The 13,487-nt window shown below is 38.0% G+C and overlaps 1 non-coding gene across 1 annotated transcript; it reads left to right on the forward strand.

The window, feature by feature from the left end:
* The first annotated feature begins 10,484 nt into the window (after positions 1–10,484).
* LOC144303823 (U6 spliceosomal RNA) lies at positions 10,485–10,586 on the forward strand. The gene has a single exon (XR_013370797.1). It is a non-coding gene; the product is annotated as a U6 spliceosomal RNA (small nuclear RNA).
* Positions 10,587–13,487: the final 2,901 nt, after the last annotated feature.

Below are 13,487 nucleotides of genomic sequence, written 5' to 3' on the forward strand. Positions count from 1 at the left end.
AGATAAAACAACTGACATCACACACATTTACACATTGTACCAAGTGGCCTTTCATTGGTCACTATAAATTGCTACTCTGCTATTCAGAGGATCTCTTGAAATAGACTTTCCCAAGCTACCTGAAGTCCTTTGCTAAACAAACATAGCTACTTGTTTTTCTTATTACTACCTACTTTGGATTGTTTTGGCTTTTGTTTTTGAATTTTTGATGGCAAGAGGCAAGGTCCAGAAGTGTTGAACCCAACTGTACATCAGAATCACCATTTTTAGGGAACCCTGGGTGGCGCAGCAGTTTAGCGCCTGCCTTTGGCCCAGGGCGCGATCCTGGAGACCCGGGATCGAATCCCATGTCTGGCTCCTGGTGCATGGAGCCTGCTTCTCCCTCTGCCTGTGTCTCTGCCTCTCTCTATATATATATATATCATAAATAAGTTTTTTAAAAAAATCACCATTTTTAGAACTTTCTAGAAGTACTAATTTCCCAATCTCCTCTCCTCTACTGAGTCAGGCCTTCCAAGACATGTGGGGTGCCTGTGACTCTGCAGATTTACAGCTTTGTCTCTGGTGATTCCAGATCTGGGGCAATCTTTGGAAAATGTTGATACAATAAATCAACATCTTTTAAACATGATGCTGTGCAATTGTGCAGTGCAGAGGAAAAGAGGAGATTTTATAGGCTCTGAATAGGTTTTTTGTTATTATTAATTCCTTTATCAACAAATATTCTAAAGATACATCTTGCTTTTTTCATAGTATACAAATACATGTATAGGTGTCTAACTAGTATTTTTCCACTCACATTATTTTTCATTCCATACTTACACTTCTATAGCTATAGCAGCATTAGAACCTGTAATCACCTGCTGCAATCTTGGTTGTATCGCCATTTCAATAATCTCTCCATAGGAGGATTACTTGTTTTACCCAACTTCTAAAATGCCACCATGACCTATCAGTCTTAGATTGCTTTCAAAGGACAATTCCTTCTAAACTATCATCAAGAGTCCATATGGACGTATACACTTTTCTTGTATAATTAAAGATAATTCAGTTTAAGAGTTTCATATCATCCTTGCAATAAATAAAGACAATTTAGGGTCACAAAGCCATTCTCTGAACTAGAAATTATAAATGTTTACTTTAATACATACAGCAATTTCCCAAATGCACTTCTATAGAGATGTTTTGGAACATGGAAGAATATGTGGAGATACTTCCTGCGGCCTGAAACCCTTGAACCACCACGCATCTTTTTTTCCCTTTACTCTTGATGATAACCCATGTTATACTGGATCTCCACATAACTTAAGAAACCCCCCTCCCTCATGTGCCAGCATAGTAAGAAGGTTCAAGAGATTCTTGGCAGCCAAAATAGAAATCTAATCTTATAGTGAGGAAACAGACCTGTGTGTGTATGAGCTGCTCACCCCACTGAGTAGAAACAGCTCCTCTAGGACACTTAGAACCTTCTAGAAATAAACTATTGCACCCACAATGGAATTCCAGAGTGAACTGAGTGCATCTTCCCCAGGCTTGCTACTGAAGGATCATCCCAATGTAGCTTTATAGGCAAGATAGCCTCCTGCTGTTAAAATCGTCTGTTAGAAAAACAGTTGCAGGTATCAGGGCTAAGCAGCACCCACACAGAAATAAGGGAGTGCCTCTTTGATTATTCAAGGGAAATATTAAATGAAGACTTTGTTTTATACTTTATGTTAGCCCTTTGCTATTACTCTTTAATGCAATGAAACAAAGAAACATGGATAAGACATTGTAATGGAGTTTGAGCGAGTGTCCTGGGAATGCAAGGTTTCTTTTCTGCTATAATTGCATTACTGGTGCTGTTCCATTCAGCATAAATGTGGCTACTAGTATTCATCTAAAAGATGCCCTTAGGCTTAAACTTTCCCCAAGTGGTGAGTAAGGATGGTGGGAATGTGGTTGGGGAATTTAAAACCCACTCAAACATCATTAATTAGAAATTCCCTGATGAAATTAAACCCTTGTATTTTGTTGGGATCATTTCACGACATTCTGAGTAATTCTGTTGTTCTTTTTTTTTTAATTGCTGCATACTCAGAGCCATGGTTTTAAGCATACCAAATTTCTAAGAAAACTGGCCAAATTCGCCATGTCTTTCCAAACATCCAAAACTAACAGATAAATAAGTAGAAAATTTTATACTCAAGTGGCTTCGATGTACCTAGCTCCAAGGCCTGAGGCAAGACTTTCAACCTCCAAATCCATTGTCATCACTGAATACCCTCATCAGGCAAATGGGTGGAAGCGTGTGCCATGAGCATTCATGGATGTCAGGGGCATTCATGATCTGAAAGCAGAATAGAACAGGGGGCTGCTGTGCCAACAAAAGAATAAGAATTATATTAGCTAATTTTAATTCTATTTTAGCTTCTGTAAATTTCCAACACAGAAATAGAAAGAAGTAACAGAGATTGGAGAGTGCAATATTCCATACCAAAGAGGTCAGCAGCAATCCATCGACCTCCTAAAATCCATCGTAATTGTCACCTGGAAGTTGGTCCCTGTGATCAGTTTTTGGTCTAAAACGCTTTTCCACCAATGTCTCTGGTAAATTGCAGTCTGGATTGTCTCATCTATCGCCATATTTAATTATATTAATACTAGTTATTGGCTATATAGAGCTGTTCATTGTTATTTATTAGTTGCTATGGTTTACTGAGTGGATAATATAGGGAAGAAGCTGTACTAATCATTCTATGTATTATATCTCAATCTTCATCATCACTTCTGAGACAGGTATCATTAATCTCCTACTTTGCAGATGAGGAACCTGAAAATAAGGAATCTGAGTAACGCAAGTCACATACACATATGTGACATAAGTCACATACACATACATACACACACACATACACTGGAAGATCCAACCCAGTACCACAGCAAAAACTCATCCAGCAACTCCTGACAGCAGTTTGTTCAGAAGTAGGCTCAGCACATTACAGTTTCTCAGTCTTTTTTTATTAAATTTTTTATTTAAGTTATAAATCTAATTTTTAAGATTTTATTTATTTATTCATGAGAGACACAGAAAGAGAGGCAGAGACAAAGGCAGAGGGAGAAGCAGGTTCCAGGCAAGGAGCCTGATATGGGACTCAAACCTAGGAATCCAGGATCACGCCCTGAGCCAAAGGCAGAAGCTCAACCGCTGAGCCACCCAGGCATCCCTTGAGTCTATAAATCTAGATGAATGCATTATAGAACATTATCAACTCACTTGAATATTACTGAATTGTAAGCTGCACAGAAGTTACTGCAGCTAGGATTATACAAACATGTTCATCTCATTGACCAAATAACAAACTATAGATGCTGGTGACAGAAGTGGTCCAATCTGTTCACTACACACACACACACACACACATATTTATAGGATGTGTTTAATAAAAGGAATATCTTTTTTAGCAGCTTTCAATTTGTTAGCCAGTTTCATTCCTCTTCTCTCCAACAGCTTCATGAGGATACTTAGCTTGAGAACCACAGCCTGTATTAGAGACCCAGGAAATTCCAAGGCTTAGTTATCGATCACTACCAGTGCCACCAGTCCAGTGGTGAAGTCCAAAGTGCAATTACCTGGGAGCCAGGAGAATTGGCTCCTAATCTTGATTGGGTGATCTTAGGTAAATTACTTAGCCCCTTGAGGCTCTAGAAGATTGTATGTTTTTATTTTCCAGGTAGATGTTTCTTTATGAGGCAATTTAAATAGCTCCCCCTCACTTTTTTTTTGGGGGGGGGGTAGTAACTGATGATTCAATAAAATAGTAATTAGAAAAGAAGGTTTTTCTGTATCCACCTCTGACACATTAGTATGAGAATAAAGATTGCTGTCTTTATTAGATAACTAATTATAGTGGCAAGCTAATTTCAAGTGTCATGACATTGTACATATGTGTTCAAGGTTGCATAATATATAGAGATCTTGAGTATAACTTCTATCACAGAAACTACTTATTTCATTTAACAAAAGTTAAAAGATGATTTAACTGTACTAATGTTAAATCCAAGATCTGCTAAAGTGATTGCCAATTGGATTTTATATACTTTTTAAATTCTTTGTTCTTTCTAGGAAATCACATTGCTTGGAGGAAAAAAAAAAGGGTGTCTTTCTTTAAGAGAAACAGAATATTTGTACAAGTGAAAAATTAGGGTTAGAGAAAGCAAGGGAGGAGCTCGAGCTGTCTATCTTCGGGCCAATCAACTGGGCCAAAAGGTTTCCATATGCTTTGGCAGTGATCACTCTCTGACCGAAAGACCCTGAGGTGGGATGACAAGGCCAATGTGTTTACCCAGAAGTCCTGCGTAGCCATGGCTGCCCAAATGCTCAGCCAGAGCAAAAATGGGTATGAACTCTTAGAGTGTGTCCACTAGTTTTAGTTACTTAGTGGAGCTAAAACAAAAGGAAACAACAGAAGCGTTCATAATGACTTCATTTTATGGGTGTTTTCATCTTCTGAGTTAAATATATGTTTGTACTATTGGATATTTTACAACCAACGTATCTTAATTTAATCATTAAAAGAGAACAATAAAGATATCGACGCACTTTACAAATGATGTTTTATTTGACTCATTCATTTCAATAAATATATATTGAGTCAGGCTTGGGCTAAGGTCCTGGGAATACAAAAGTGAAAATGACCAGCTGTTGCCTTAAAGAGTACTACAGTATTTTTCTAACTTTGTCAAAATATAATACATCTTACACTTTTCTCAAAAATCTATGCTCCCCCCCAAAAAAATTAACAATATCTCAACAGCTTAAGGAAATGTGCCAAGAGAATCTTTAGATGGCATGCATACATCCATGTATGCATACATAATTTTCTCCATCACAAGAGAGTTACCCAGAGGATAGATTATCTAATTTAACTCCCAAGGGATTTAAGTGATGATTTCCTATAGTGTTAAAACTTATATCATATAGCCATTTCATTAGTTTTAGGACTTTTTTAATGCAAAAGACAAATAAAACACCTATGTTAGATACTCCTGTCTTTTAGCCCCTCTACATGTTATCTTTGAGTAGGACTCAGGTGTATAAATGATGCTTACATCTTCATGTATATGCTACAACCTTCTCCAGAGTTCAAATTATCTATGTAAATATACACAAAACAAAATGTCAGAATAGTACATATTATATGTAAATAATTATTCTGTTGAGTGGAATTCTGAATGCTTTTTATGTCTGTTTTTATAAAATATTCCAATTTTCTAAAATGATTATGTGTAGTTTTTACAATTAACAACATATATTTATTTTTATTTTCATTTATTTCCTAAATTTTATACAATAATTGTGACTTATTTCATGATCATAAAAAGTACACATTATTTTTTATTCTTACATGTAATATATATGTCTCATAAGATCATAATTATATTTCAAATACATAGCAAAAACAGATAGAAATATAGGTACTTATTAACAGTGACTATGTGTCATGGGACTAGCTGGAACTGCTCTTTCTGTTTTATGTTTTGCCTTTTTCTCTAAAATGAGCATGGATTGGGGCGCCTGGGTGACAGTCAGTTAAGCGTCTGCCATCAGCTCAGGTCATGATCCTGGGGACCTGGGCTTCTTGCTCAGCAGGGAGTCTGCTTCTCTCTCTCCCTCTGCCCGCTGTTCCCCCTGCTTATACTGGCATTCTCTCTTTCTCTCTCTTTCTCTCTAAAATAAATAAATAAAATCTTTTTAAAAAATAAAATGAGCATATATTGATTTCATAATTAATAAATGAACTTTAGTTTTTAAATGCAAGTCAAAAAAATGCCAGATTAAACTAATTGAAATATATTATTTTTCTGATTTAAGCCCCTGAAAAGCTATGATCTTTTACTTACAATCAAAATATACTTTAATGTTTATGAACAAACTTTTAGAGTGAAAACAAATAAGCAATAATATATTTTATGATTTATTTAAAGCAAACATGAGTCCAAGTATGCTCTAATAAAGAGAAATCAAGTACTGAGAATTGGAGACACCAGACCATGGCTGCAGAGGCTAGCACTGGAACTCTATAAAGAAGGTTAGAAATCCAAGTACATCCTCATATTTCTCTAACTCAATGGAAGTGGGATACATCAATGGAAAAATCTAACCATCTGGAAATGCAAAAGCCAGGCAGAAAGACACACAAAGCAATGAAGTCTGACAAGTCTGCACGGCTGTCCTGGGCAACGTGGGAATCTGACTCATTCATAGATTATAGAGCAAGGCTATTGCCATCTGACTAGGCAAAGAAAAGAATCCAGGTTCCCAGGATCACAAATGAAAGAGAGTTTGAAACGGGAGAGCAGAAGCCAGAGTCTGCGTGGTTCTCAGAGCTGTGAAAGCAGCACAAGGGCTTTTTCCAGGCATCCAGTGCCTCAGCCACTGTGCCCATGGTTTAGAAGGAGCCTTCCAAGACAAAAGAGGTCGATATATAGTAAGGTTCCCCATATTACAAAAACTTCAGGTAGGTCTGAACCTCCGTGTGTATTTATTTCCTCACCTGAATTTGGCGATCATTCAGTTATTCATGTAATGTATATTTATTTAGCATATTTCATGTGCCAGACATTATTCTAGGTTCTAGAATAAGAGTAGACAAAAAAGTAATGTGGTGATCAATATCACAAAGAAAATGAAGCACACCATAAGGAGATGCTCTGAAGAGAAAGAGGTCTTGTCTTGTGCACTTTTGCTGGGAATGTGAATGGGTGCAGCCATATGGAAAATGATATGGAGGGTCCTCAAAAAATCAAAACTAGGACTACTGTAGGACCCAGCAATCCCACTTGTGGGTATATATCCAAAGGAAATAAAAACAAGAGCTGAAAGAAATATCTACACCTCTCCATCTCCATGTTCGTTGCAGTATTATTTTCAACAGCTAACCGTGGAAGCAACCTACGTGTCTGTCAACAAATGAATGGAAAAGAAAATGTAAACACACACACACACACACACACACACACACACACAGAGTATATGCAGGTATATACTACATTGTATATTTATATTTATATATAAGTATATATATACAATAGAATATTATTTAAACATGAGAAAGAAGGAAATCCTGCCATTTGTAACAATGTGGATTAAACTTGAGGTCATCATACTAAGTGAAATAAGCCAAACAGAGAAAGACAAACACTGTATGATATCACTCATATGTGGAATCTAAAAAAGTTGAAGAGACTGTCCTTTTTCCAGTCGATATTCTTTCCTGCTTTGTCGAATATTAGTTGACCATAGAGTTGAGGGCCCATTTCTGGATTCTCTATTCTATTCCATTGATCTATGTGTCTGTTTTTGTGCCAGTACCACACTGTCTTGATGACCACAGCTTTGTAGTACAGCCTGAAATCTGGCATTGTGATGCCCCCGGCTCTGGTTTTCTTTTTTAATATTCCCCTGGCTATTCAGGGTCTTATCTAATTCCACACAAATCTTAAGATTATTTGTTCCAACTCTCTGAAACAACTCCATGGTATTTTGATAGGGATTGCATTAAATGTGTAAATTGCCCTGGGTAGCATTGACATTTTCACAATGTTAATTCTTCCAATCCATGAGCATGGAATATTTTTCCATCTCTTTGTGTCTTCCTCAATTTTGTTCAGAAATGTTCTGTAGTTTTTAGGGTGTAGATCCTTTACCTCTTTGGTTAGGTTTGTTCCTAGGTATCTTATGCTTTTGGGTGCAATTGTAAATGGGATTGACTCCTTAATTTCTCTTTCTTCAGTCTCATTGTTAGTGTATAGAAATGCTACTAATTTCTGGGCATTGATTTTTGTATCCTTCCACACTGCTGAATTGCTGTACGAGTTCTGGCAATCTTGGTGCCGGGAAAATTGGACAGCCATGTGCAGAAGAATGAAACTAGAGCATTCTCTTACACCATACACAAAGATAAACTCAAAATGGATGAAAGATCTAAATGTGAGACAAGAATGCATCAAAATCCTAGAGGAGGACATAGGCAGCACCCTTTTTGAACTTGGCCACACAACTTCTTGTAAGATACATCTATGAAGGCAAGGGAAACAAAAGCAAAAATGAATTATTGGGACTTAATCAAGATAAAAAGCTTCTGCACAGCAAAAGAAACAGTCAACAAAACTAAAAGACAACCTACAGAATGGGAGAAGATATTTGCAAATGACATATAAAATAAAGGGCTCGTATCCAAGATCTATAAAGAACTTATTAAACTCAACAGCAAAGAAACAAACAATCAGATCATTAATGCGCAAAAGATATGAAGAGAAATCTCACAGAGGAAGACATAGACATGGCCAACATGCATATGAGAAAATGCTCTGCATCACTTGCCATCAGGGAAATACAAATCAAAACCACAATGAGATACCACCTCACACCAGTGAGAATGGGGCAAATTAACAAGGCAGGAAACAACAAACTTTGGAGAGGATGTGGAGAAAGGGGAACCCTCTTGCACTGTTGGTGGGAATGTGAACTGGTACAGCCACTCTGGAAAACTGTGTGGAGGTTCCTCAAAGAGTTTAAAATAGAGCTACCCACTGCTGGGGATTTACCCCAAAGATACAGATGCAGTGAAATGCTGGGACACCTGCACCCCAATGTTTATAGCAGCAATGTCCACAATAGCCAAACTATGGAAGGAGCCTCGGTGTCCATCGAAAGATGAATGGATAAAGAAGATGTGGTCTATGTATACAATGGAATATTACTCAGCCATTAGAAATGACAAATACCCACCATTTGCTTCAACGTGGAGGGACCTGGAGGGTATGATGCTGAGTGAAATAAGTCAGTCAGAGAAGGACAAACATTATATGTTCTCATTCATTTGGGGAATATAAAAAATAGTGAAAGGGAATAAAGGGGAAAGGAGAGAAATTGAGTGGGAAATATCAGAGAGGGTGACAGAACATGAGAGACTCCTAACTCTGGGAAACGAACAAGGGGTTGTGGAAAGGGAGGTGGGTGGGGGGTTGGGGTGACTGGGTGATGAGCACTGAGGGGGGCACTTGATGGGATGAGCACTGGGTGTTATGCTATTTGTTGGCAAATTGAACTCCAATCAATAAACAATAGATAAAAATTAATTAAAAGTTGAAGTCAGGGAAACAGAGTAGAGTGGTGGTTACCAGGGCCTGGGGGGTAGGGGAAATGGGAAATGTTGTTCAAAGGATACAAAATTCCAGTGATAAGCTGATTAAGTTCTGGGGATCTAATGCACAGCATAGTGATTATAGTTAATAATACTGTATTATATACCTGAGAGTTGCCAAGAGAAAAGATCGTAAATGTTCTCCCCACAGAAAAAGAAATTGTAATTATGTAATATGATGGAGGTTTTGGCCAACCCTCTGCTAAGCATTTTGCAGCACATGAGTGTATCAAACCAATACCTTGTACAGGTTAAACTTACACTTTATCGACTATATTTCAATAAACCTGGAAACAAAATGAGAAGAGGAAATTGGGGAGTCTCTGAATTCCGAATGGTAGGAAAGAGTGGGGATGGAGAAGACCTACCAGAGCAACCTGAGAGAGGTTGCTAATTTTGACCAACACACAGTAGGTCATGAGGGTACAAGTGCAACAACCCCTGGGTGAGTGGTAGGGGGTGAGGGAGCTCATCATAAAGAGGCATTCTGTAGGTGATGGGAAGCCATTGGAGAAGGAGCCAATGTGAATCTTTTAAGAGTTCACTCTGCAGAAAAGACTACATGGATGGACAGGAATGGAAACTGGAAGATGAAGCCAAAGAGCCACTGCAGGTTTTCTGTTCTGGCCCAGACTAAGAAGCTAGTGGTAGGGATGTCAAGAAGGGGTCCAACTCTGGATATTTGAAAGGTAGAGTGGATAGGGCTTGCTGATGGAATGGATGTGGAGAAAGTTAGAGAGAGGGAAGAATCAAGGATGACTTGTAGGTTTTGTCTAACCCATTGAGTGGATGGTGGTTCCATTTATTAAAACAGGGAAGATCAGAGAAGGATAGGGTTAACTAAAGCCTAACCCTAATCCTAACCCTTTGTAAACTCAAACAGAAAACACTGATAAGAGGCTGCTGGGTGGTTCAGTGGTTGAGCTTCTGCCTTTGGCTCAGGTTGTGATCCAGGGTCCTGGGATCAAGTCTTTAGTTGGGCTACTGCAGAGAGCCTGCTTCTCCCTCTGCCGGTGTCTCGGCCTCTGTCTCTGAGTCTCTTGTGAATAAATAAGTAAAACCTTAAAAAGAAAAGAAAAAACTGATAAGATTATGCTACAGGATTTCAAAATTGTCATCTCTCATCTTATAATTGCAAAGAAACATCGCTTACTCCAAGAGGAATAAAATAAAGATCTCATTTCCTTTAGGAAATCTTCCCCGATATGCCCCTTGTGAAATTTTACCTATAATATTTAAATGGAGTCAATGGTTTCTATCAGGACTCTCTTAAGCTAGCAGTGGAGTGTTCCCTGTGGCAGCACATATACCATATACCAAAATTGGAACAATGCGGAGAAGACGCACGGCCCCTGCACAAGAATGACATGTTAGTGGTGGGAAAATCCATGTCCTTTTTTGCACTACCCATATCAATATCTTTAAAACTTGAGATCTAAATTAAGATGTCTTTCTTTGATGAATGGATAAAGAAGATGTGGTTTCCTCAGCCACTAGAAACGACAAATACCCACCATTTTCTTCAATGTGGATGGAACTGGAGGGTATTATGCTGAGTGAAGTAAGTTAATCGGAGAAGGTCAACATTATATGGTCTCATTCATTTGGGGAATATAAAAAATAGTGAAAGGGAATAAAGGGGAAAGGAGAAAAAATGAGTGGGAAATATCAGAAAAGGTGACAGAACATGAAAGACTCCTAACTCTGGGAAACGAACTAAGGGTGGTGGAAGGGGAGGTGGGCGGGGGTGACTGGGTGATGGGCACTGAGGTGGACACTTGACGGGATGAGCACTGGGTGTTATTCTATATGTTGGCACATTGAACACCAATAAAAAATAAATTTAAATTTAAAAAAAGGTGTCTTTCTTTGATCTTTTCTTTTTTTTAAGATTTTATTTTTTTACTCATGAGAGACACAGAGAGAGAGGCAGAGACATAGGCAGAGCGAGAAGCAAGCTCCCTGCGGGGAGCCCTATGTAACACTCGATCCCAGAGCCCGGGATCATGACCTGAGCCAAAGGCAGATGTGCTCAACCACTAAGGCACCCAAGCACCCCTCTTTGGTCTTTTCAAATGTGTCTTTCCCTTGAAGTTTTAATTAATGATAGATTGTTTTTTAATCCATTTTATGGTCTTCATATTCTTTTTTGGAAGAAATTTACATTGATATCTTAGAGAGTCTGAAGATATGCTATTTCTGCCTGAAATATTTATCATAATTATTAGATATGTACTTTTTTCCCCTTACGATGTAAGAAAGAAACAATAATTTTACATTTTTATCAACATATTTAGGGGGGAAATCTCTCTTGAAAAACATGGTATACTTTTCCACTTACGATGACATAAAATTTGTGTATATTTTGTGATCTTTAAGTTTCAGATTTTATATATTTTTATATTCATCGATCATTATAAATGTAGATATCTCAAATCGCTATTTACAGGACACATTTACCAATTAGTTTCAGTTGCTCATTCTCCATTTGTTTTCATAAAGTAAGACAGAATGATGTGATTTAAAATAATTAATGGTTAGTTGTAGGTTATCTAGAACATTGGCTTCTGCTCCCAACATCAGTGAATTTTTTTTCTAGACTCATATGGAAAGCAGTAGCAGTGCCATGATTGTGAGTGATCGGAGTGATCTTGGTCACGTCCCCTACCTTGTTGAGCTTTCGTCACTGCTTATGATCCCTCCTTCACAGGACTGTTGGCAGATTAACTCGATGGTGTATGTAGAGTGTCAAACACACGGCGAGCCCTCAGGATTTCTACGGTACTCTTTGCGGTGAACACGGATGTGTTTGTGTTTATGCTGTGATGAATCCAGTGAAGATGTTTAGGCTCTAGAAAAGACAGCTAGAGTTTAGAAACAGTTTTCTGTACTTTATTAACACATGAAACCTTTCGTTAATCTACACTCGGTAATATTAACTTTTAATTAATTAAAAACCTGACTGCGTATTAAAATGCCTTACTATTTGATTAATGGAAATAGATTAGAAGGTAATGTTTTGTCATACTAAAGGTGCTTTCGATTGCACAACCAGAGAGAGCAAGTGACAGGGGATACCATCTAAACAAAAATCAGCAGTTACTAATGAGGCTTGTTAGTGATGCTAATCTATGTAAATGTTATTAATTGAGAACATCTATCTTTTATCTCCAACATTTGGTAATCAGGCAATTAAAAAACAATGACATTCCCGGTGGTTGCTCTTCCTGGGTTGGTGGGGTTGGTTTTTTTTGGGGGGTGGGGGGTATTTTTTTTTTTTTAAGTGATCAAAGAGTTCAGAATAAGAAAAAAGAAAGTCCCTTATCAAGAGGTAGGCCTTGCCTTGGGCTACTAGGCCTCATTAAAGGCAGAAAAGCTCTGTTGATCACCAATTAACCTGATTTGTAGGAACTCTGATGAAGACCTTGAACAACAGGAGTTTCCTTACTATGGTAAATGACACAGTTTGTTGACAAAAAATAAAAGTGATGCATTGAAAAAAAAAAAAAGAAAAGAAAAGAAGACTGTAAAGGAGTCATTGGTTCTGAAAGTCAGTCCACACACTGGGGCCTGTGGTTTGGGGAGAAAGGAGGTTTTGCCCCTCTTGTAGCCTAATCCCCACACCCAAGGAATCAATCCCACCTTGATTTAGCCAGGTAGAACCAGAACACAAAGAAGCCTTTCCCTTTCCTCTATTTTGAAAAATCTCTGCCTGCTTCCAGCTACAGCAGACCAGGGATTTTATAAATTATGTGAAAAATGATAGAGTCCTGTGGAACATGTCCACATCTCTGGAACAATAAAATTGAAATCCAAGATTGTCTTGGCCCCTAATTATTGACATTTTCAAGTATTCAGCTTTGAAATCTAACGTTTTTTTTTTTTTTTAAGATTTTATTTACTTATTTGAGACACAGAGAGAGAGCACAAACAGGGGGGAGGGACAGAGGGAGAAACAGACTCCCTACTGAGCAGAGAGTCCAACTCGGGGCTCGATCCCAGGACCTTGGGATCATGACCTGATCTGGAAGTAGACAATTAACCAGCTGAGCCACTCAGGTGCCCCAAATCTAACATGGTTTTAAGTTACACTGGGCAATTTATATTGTATGGTTTATACATTGAAGGTATAATTAACAGGAGAAATAGCAGTAAAGACCACAGTAATAGGAACAGTTCTCTGTTGGGTACTTACATGGCATGCACAGAACTGAGCCCTTGGCAGTGAATTACTCCTACTGATATTCACAAAAACCCAATGATGTGCATTCCATTCCAGAAATGGATGGATAGGCAGGT

This window comes from Canis aureus, chromosome 2, assembly GCF_053574225.1.
Source record: "Canis aureus isolate CA01 chromosome 2, VMU_Caureus_v.1.0, whole genome shotgun sequence".
NCBI classification, from domain to species: Eukaryota; Metazoa; Chordata; class Mammalia; order Carnivora; family Canidae; genus Canis; species Canis aureus.